Raw genomic sequence first — 8,930 nt, forward strand, 5'->3', positions numbered from 1 at the left:
GTAGAATTTTAGGTCCTCTTAGGTTGGCAGAGATAAACGCATCAGTAAATCCTTTTATTTTGCCTCTCATTAGGTACGACCTTAGTTTGGACGTCTATATTTTTGTTTTGTTTTAAGAATTAAGTCATGCATAGACCATGGATAATGGCCCAAGAATAGAGGTTTTCCCCTTTCATTTCACTCCACACATTAGGATAAACATTGCAATTAGTAGAAAAATCCATTTTCAACAACGTATGGTGTTCATGTTTGGTGCCCAAAGAGTAGGAGAAATTCTCGCATCACCAAACCCTGTCATCCTGCCTCTTATTGATGATCATAGGTCATTTGATGTGAATATTTTTATTTTGTTGTAGAATAGATTGCAATTTAGAAAACATTATTGTGTAAATTTTTTAAGAAAGAAAAACAAAAACGTGTTGTCACTTTGAAACCGATTCAATGGAGGCCCAACGCCAAATGTCCGGATATCTTCTTTTCTTTGGAGAGCCTGGAGAGGATGCAGAAATATTTTTAGCAAATTTCAAGATGTCTTGTCGTATCAAGAGGATAGTCACTGATCAAGAACGTGTAGAGATGTTTGAGGTGGTCCTTAGGAAAGATGCTAGCACTTGGTTTGACTCTTTGCCTGAGGAAGTTAAAGGGAATTACACGGAAGTTGTGAATCATTTCAAGAGATACTTCTTTGATCCCCAAAACACTCAAAAGCTATGGCAAGACATTGTTTCTCATAAGCAAAAAGACTTAGATGACTACTACTTGTACAAGCAAGAGTTTCTACGTCTTTGGGCTGTATGGGTCAGAAATGTTGCTAACCCTGGTGATTGTGCAGAGTTCCTAAAGAAAGAGAGGTTCATAGCCGGACTCTTTTCTGACCTTGAGATAAAAGTTGAGGCCGGTGCACTTGATACCTTTGAAGCGGATGAAACTAGGGCTGCTGAGAAATATAGGAAACTCAAGTGCTTAAGGGGGGAGGTTCCAATAGAAGGTCTTAGACCCAAAGGTAAGTCACAAGAATCAACATCTAGGGAACTTCCTGAGGTAACGGCGGAAGTGATTGAGAAGTTAAATGAATCTTTAAGCAGCTTGTCAATTCACCTTGCACAAGATGTAGGTCCAAAGGGACAAGCAAAGAAGTCTGAAGAGCGAGATTCACGACCTAGGAGAGTTTTGCAATGTTGGAATTGCGGTGAGTCTGGACATGGGATGCATAATTGTCCTTGGCCCCATGGGGAGCCAGGGAGACCTAACTTGAATTACCTAGTGATGAATGCAAGAGAAGGAACTAGTCAGCAACCACGGCTTCTACAAAGGCCAAATGGAGCAAGACCACCTCCACAAGGAGTGGAAGGAGTTCCACCTTTGCCAGACCCAAATGTGCATGTGGTAGAGGTGACAAATTCAAAAGAGGTTGACATGGAAGCAAATGGCATTAAGCGTGGCCGTGGAAAAGGGAAGGAGAAAGAAGGTGTCACATCAGAGAGTGACCATGGACGAGGTAAGAAGGCAAAGGAGACCAAGGAAGCTAAGAGGACTCGACGTCGTATCAATCTCCAAGACTTCCCTCTTGGACATTGTATGGCTCCATACAACTTGTTGGAAGACATGAGAGGTAAGGGTCCGATATCACATGGCCTCAGTTTCTTGCATTATGCCCACAAGTTAGGAGGGATTTAACAAAGGCAGTTAGCACTAGGAGAAAGGTAAAAGAGAATGTGCCTTTTGTAAAAATTGCACATGCTGAAATGAATGAGGATATTCCACATGTGCTAGATTGTTACATCAAAGGAAGATTGGTTAGGAAAGGTCTAGTGGATGGGGATACACAAATTTGCATCATGACAGAGGGGCTCATGAAAAAACTAGGCATGCATATCCATGAGACACATGAAATAGCAAACAATAGCAAAGCTAGGTGTGTAGGCATTTGTAAAAATGTTTTTGTAGAGTCCTTTGGCATTAAGAAGGCAGTGGATTTCTATGTCATGTCTACCAAAGGAAATGGTTACCCATTTATCCTAGGGAGACCATGGCTAATGAAAATGCGAGCTTTGCAGCATTGGGAGAGTGGAAAGCTAATTTGCAGGAATGACAATCATAAGAAGGTTGTCTTTGACATGAAGGAGCAATGCCAAGAGGAGCTCCATGAAGAATCATCTCAAAGTGAGACGGAGGAAGGCTGGACCGATAGCACTTCAGAAGGAGAAAGTAGCGGCAACATTACTGAAGAGGAGTCTTCCATCGAAGTCATGGGGATAAGGTTTAAGCCAAACAACCAAGAGACCTCTTGCCCAGGTTTGGAAGAGGTAGGTTCCCAAGAAAACCAAAAAGTGGAAGATGAAAGAATGCTAGAAGGTATGTTATCTACAACACTTATAAAGGATGAAAGAGAGGAGCTCAAAGGTGTGTTAAGGAAATTTCCTAGGATTTTTGCTAAAGACTACACCGATGTGCATGGAGTAGATGCTGTTCAACGCAAAATTGAGTTGAAGCCAGAGGCCACACCTAAGGCTCAAAAGCTACGAAGGCTAGGAGTCATCAAGGAGCAGGCTTTACTCAAGGAGGTAAGAAATCTTCTAGTAGCAGGTTTCATTTATCCAGTGGAGAATTCAGAGTGGGTCTCTCTCGTTGTTGTCACTCCTAAGAAAAATGGCAAGTGGAGGGTGTGTGTGGATTACCGTCCACTCAATGAGGCAACAAAAAGAGATCACTTTCCCCTCCCATTTCAAGATGAGATACTAAATGAGGTAGCTGGTCATGAGAAGTACACATTGTGTGATGGCTACTCAGGTTACTTTCAAATAGGTATCACATTGGAAGATCAGTTAAAAACAACCTTCATCACTCCTTGGGGTTGTTATGCTTTTAGAGTCATGCCATTTGGTCTGACAAATGCTCCTGGAACATTCCAACGTTTCATGAACATGGTGTTTCAAGCATTCTTTGGAAAGGTAATTAGGGTGTTCATTGATGATTTCTGCATTTATAGCTCAAAATCATTGCATCTACAAAGGGTAGAAGAAGGTTTAAAGAAGCTCTATGACATGGGAGGTCAACTCAACCCCGACAAATGTCACATAGGTGAGGATGAAGTGATCTTGCTTGGTCACAAGGTTTCCTATAAAGGCATTGAGGTGGATCCTTCAAAGGCAAAGGCTCTTATTTAGATCCCATCACCCAAGAATCTCAAAGAGGTAATCTCATTCATTCAAAAGGTGAAGTATATGTCACGCTTTATTCACTTAGCTTCGAAGTTGCTTCATCCTTTGCAAAAGTTGACACAACAAGTAGAATTTTCATGGTCTAATGAGCTTGAAGAGTACTTTTGTAACATTAAAGTCATCCTGTCAGAACTACCAACACTCATGCCTCCTTGTTGGGAGTACACATTCTTTGTTAGCTCCATTGTTGGGAAAGAAACAATTGGAGCGGCTTTGCTACAACAAGATCCCCATAGTACCCGGATGCAACCCATCTACTTTGCTAGTAGGGTCATGAATGCTTTGGAGAGAGGCTACATGGAGGCAGAACTCATGATTCTTTCTCTCATGTTTGCGGTGAGAAAGTTTAGATCCTACTTGCTACCAAAACCTTTTGTAATTCTCAATGCAGAAAATTTGTTTCCCAGGGTGTCATCTCAAATGAATCTTAGCACTAGGATCTCAAAGTGGATTATGGAATTGTAAGAGTTCCAATACTCTTTCAAGGTAGAAGATAGTGTGCGTGCACAATTAACAGGGATCCTTACTTATAGGGTACATGAGAGGAGATTAAGGTGCCTGAAGTAAAGACCCTACCATTGCCACCACCTAAAAGTATTCCTAATGTTTTTACCTTGTTGTTTGATGGAGCTTTTCGACGAGTCACAGGAAAAGCATGGGGAGGGCTAGTATTGCTCAACCCAAGTGGAGAGGTGGTCATGAAAGAGAAGGTCAATCTACCAGGTTCAACTAGCAACAATGAAGCAGAATACGACACACTACTTCATGGTTTGAAGATGTGCATTGGCCAAGGGATACAACGTCTCATGGTAAAGGGAGATGCACTTCTCATTGTTAAACAGATTTTAGGCATTTGGGCATGCAAGAATGAAAGCTTACGGACAAAAGTTCATGCCATTCGTAGGATTTTTAATCACTTTGAAGAAGTGCAACTATATCATATTCCTAGGAAACAAAATGAAGATGCCGATTTACATGCACAACAAGCAGTTACATGTGTTGAGAAAGAAGTGCGGGTCATCATGGTGGTAGCAATTGTCAAGCAACCGAGATACCAGGGATTGGAGTCATTGACTCCCATTATTAGCTACATTTTGGAGTGTGAGTTTTCACAAGACTTCACGAAGGCTCATAAGAGGAGACTCATGAAAAAGGCAAGCGCGTATCTCTTTCTAGAAGGATCCCTTTATCAAAGAGGGAAGGATCAAGTGTGCAGAAGAGTACCAACTATTGAGGAAATCTCAGCCATTCTAAAAGGTTTGCATGAGGAAGCGTGTGGTGGTCATTTTGCATAGGAACTCACTGCAAAAAAGATTTTGCTTGCCGGATATGTTTGGCCAAGCTTGCACATTGATGTTCAACAATGGTGTAAAAGCTGTCACAACTGTCAGATTAATGGAAACGAGAGTCTGTTACATGGTCCACGTCAGTTTGTCCTTGCAAATGGTCCATTTGAAAAATGGGGCATTGATGCTATGGGTCCATTGCCTAGGACTAAAAATGGGAAATCGTATATCTTGGTGGCCATAGACTACATGACGAGATGGGTAGAAGCACAAAGTGTGGCGAAGGTAAATGAGAGGACAGTGAGCAAATTTGTCTACACTCACATTTGTTGTAGATTTGGCACACCTTTGGAGATTGTTTCTGATAATGGTCCAGGGTTTAGAAAGGGCATGCTTATAGAGGTCTGTGAAGAACTTCACATTCTACATCGTCATAGTACACCCTACTATCCCCAATCCAATGGTCTGGTAGAAAGATGGTGAGAAACAAGACAAAGTTGTGGGATGACTTCTTGGATGGTGCCTTGTGGGCGTATCGAACCACATATAGGGAATCCACGGAGTTTACACCATTTCACTTGGTCTATGGTCAAGAGGCTTTACAACCAATTGAGCTCAACATCCCAACAATATGACTTCATGGCAAAGCAGCACAAGATGATCAAGAAGCATGGATGGATCGACTTCTTACCTTAGCTGATCTTGAGTGGAAAAGAGAAGCAGCATACGAGTGCTACAAGAGGAAAGCTACGCATGCGAAGGAGAAGCTTGACAAGAAACTAAAGGACAAAGGCATCAATGAAGGAGATCTTGTGCTAAGGTATGACAATCGACTCGACAATCGTTTTGATGCCAAATTTGAAACTAAATGGCAAGGGCCATACATAGTTAAGAAGGCTTTCAATTCAAGTTACTATCAACTTATGGACTTGAATGGGAAAGAGCACTCCAGGAAGGTAAACGGGTATCGCTTGAAGCCTTATTTGAGTCGCCTTCTACCAAAGGATCTACCAAAGATCTGTCAAAAGGCAGCTATCTCATGTAGGTATTGTTCCATAAAGCATGAGTGTAACTCAAACCAAAATTCTGAGGGGCCAAACAATGAAGACCTCGTCAAGGACTCTGAAGCACTCTCTTTGGAAAAGATGCTCTATGATGGTACATGAATATACCATCATCCTGGGGGAGCGCTAATGATAGCCGTTTTTCGGCTCTCCGTAATTTCCATAGTGAGTTAACCCACCCTACCAAAATCATCCAAACACTGTGGCTATCCCTACCATTTCACTGTATATAGGTGTGTGTGAGTTAGGAGACTTTTCCTATATCTTCTTAAAAACCCTCAGCTAGCTAGTCACTGGGCTAGTTGAGCCAAAAAAATATAAAAAATATAAGTATATTATGGCCTATTTGTGTGTAAATATTTCATTGTATATAGGGCCTAAATAAAATGATTTTTCATAATTATTTTGGTATTTATTTAAATATTTCTACCTATAGTGTGTTATTTATGCTATGTACATTGACTCACCATTACCATATTTTTTCTTACCATTTTGCATACTCTTTATTCAATATAAAAATAATTTCATGCAAGCTTCTCTTATTTTTGGTGTAACTCCATCCCAACAAAAATCCAAAAAAACTAGTTTTATTTATGTGTATATTTTTTGACTATTGTGATTTTTCCTTCCTACATCTATTCTCTTTTACTCTCATAAATTATAACACCAAAAATATTCATCTTTTTATGGTATACTTATAATGAGAGAGATTTATTTTGACCCCTTTATATTTTTTCCGCCTATATTATTTATATTTGACATGTACATGTTTTTTTAGACCCCTCAATATTTGATTTTCTTAGTTGTACTATTCACTTACATCATGATCTCAACAATATCTTCAATTATAGACCTACCAAATAAGGTCAAGGGTATGTGGAATGCATGCATGCACCATGGGGAGCTCACTCTTGGAGGTATTCAAAAGAATCATCCAAAGAAGGACCTCACAAGGACCTTGTGCAGTGGAAAAAACAGTTTTTTTTGCTGAATTTTTAAAGATCACATGCTCCACAAATTTGAAAAGGTGATACAAACAAAAGTTGTAGCTCGTGAGCTGAACTTTCACCTCAAATTTTTTCCAACTTTTTTGAGCTACGAGCTATGAGCTAGGATTTTATTTGTGGACCCCAGTTTGCCCATGCTATGCAACCACACTCCCTCTTCCACTTTATCATTTTCCTCTTTCACACACACCTCTCCACTCATTATCCCCACCTCTCTCACCACTCCTCTCTGCAACCTACTCACCTTCTTCTAAACCTTGAAGAATAAGAGAAACCATGGTGAACTCATGTTTCCTACACACACTTCCATTCCAAAATTGACCACCTAGTCTCATTTTTCCTCATCCATTTTACCCATATCTATCAAAAACCCATAAAATTCAGCCTCTTCTCTTGAAAGACAGCATCATGGTGATTGATTTCTCATATTCAATTACCTTGGCTCCCAAAGGAAGATCAAGAGTGAAAAAAACGTACCGTCAAAGCTAGTGGACCGTCAACAAGCGTCAAAACTGACCCTACTCAAGACACTTGGAGCATCAACATTGTAAGAAATCCATATTTTCTTACCTATTAAGAGTTTTTTCTTCCTTATTTGTATCCTACTTGGATACTCCCATTGTAAATATCCAATTCCATTTGTAAATCAATAAAATAACTAACTCTACTAATTTACTAACACTAACCTACTATGAAAAGTCCTATCACCTCCACTTCTCTCCTCTCTCTCTTCTTCATCTATCCACACCAACTTCTTGATAATTCCAAGAAAATGAAATTAGATAAGTGCTGAAAATCTAACCCAACCATGGTTAGAGAAGTAACCCTAGCCTTCAAAATTGCTATAAAAGGAGGGTGTAGCTAGCACAAGGGGAGAGCCATAAGCAAGAGCACTATGCTATAGCTTCATAAGCCATGCTCAACCTCTCTAGAAGGAGCTCTTGAGTGGAAGCTCATTGTCTTATGCATATGCATGTGTTGTATTAGGGGTGATTAGCAAGGGAACTCTATGCCATTGTAAGAGAGAGTGATCATTCAATTGAGAGTAGGAAATCTGTCATTTCTCCTACTAGTGTAAGCGCAACATTTACTGAATCAAGGAGGGTGGATTTGGACAAAGCTTGGATACTTTGTCTCTCTTCCAACGTAAAGTAATGGACAACAATGATATGTAAGTGTCTTGGTGTTTTTTAAGTTCTTGATAGCTTGTCTCTGGGTGTTGTCATCAAGTCAGCCATAAATTCCACATACTGTAAGAAGGCAACAGGGTGGAGAGGACTCCCCTGGCCTTAAGACAGTGATTGGGGTGGCTTTTCTTGTGATGTGTTGTGGTGTAATTTACTCAAGCTATGTTGAACAAATACTAATCTCACTTTGATTGGTCGTGACAGATTTGTAAGAAGGTATTAATGCAACAAGCATCCCCTCCCCCTTCTCTCTCTTTTTTACATATATAATTGTGTTCGCTTGGTCACGGACGATACATTTCAAAGTAGCCCAAACACTATCTCTCTCTCTCTCTGTCTCTCTCTCTCTCTCTCTCTCTCTCTCTCTCTCTCTCTCTCTCTCTCTCTCTCTCTCTCTTTACGCGTCCTAGTTCGCATCCAAAACTAGGTGGTGCCACAAATTTGTGTAGGGTTAGGTTGCGGGTTTGTGTGTGTGTTTGTTTTTTTTTCCAACCCCAACCCACTTGAGCAGCACTCTAGCCTAGAAGAGTGCTTGGAGGCCACTCTTCTTGTTGCCCGCCTCGGACCGCCTCACCGTTTTAGTTTGGCAATGGATGGAATAAACCCATTTGGATTGCGGAGTTCATCATGGATCACGTGGCCTATTTTTCTTGATTAATCATAATTTTCCACTATGGATAGCTATCAAGAAGGGCCATCTGTTGTTGTCACTGATCGTCCCAAGAAAGTACAAGGCAAAGAACATGGACATCTATCTGACAACACTTATAGAAGAGCCTCGAATCTTGTGAACAGGGATGAATGTGGTTGACATGTCTCAACCAATCGGAATGATGAAATGCCCATGTGCAAGGCATTCTCATGTGGACCATGCACGATTGGCCAGGCTTCGGCTAGTGTTTATGTAAGTATCTTTGAAACCCTCATGTATATGCTATTCCTGGATGTCCAAATATTTTTTTGTATATTTTTGGTGGTAGGTTGAGGTTGTGAAGAAGTTCGTGTTTCTGTAGAAGGACTACATGAAGAGCAAGAAGCTTCATTTGTTTTTACTATGTTTGAGCCGAGTGATACAAGTCGTTCTTGCTTGGGTACCCAACTATAGCTTCGGACCAGGTGTGTATTTTTCAGACTTGAGTTACTCGGGCAATTATGCAATTCCAAA

Source organism: Adiantum capillus-veneris, chromosome 25 (genome assembly GCF_014529385.1).
Source record: "Adiantum capillus-veneris isolate H3 chromosome 25, ASM1452938v2, whole genome shotgun sequence".
In the NCBI taxonomy this organism is placed as follows: Eukaryota; Viridiplantae; Streptophyta; class Polypodiopsida; order Polypodiales; family Pteridaceae; genus Adiantum; species Adiantum capillus-veneris.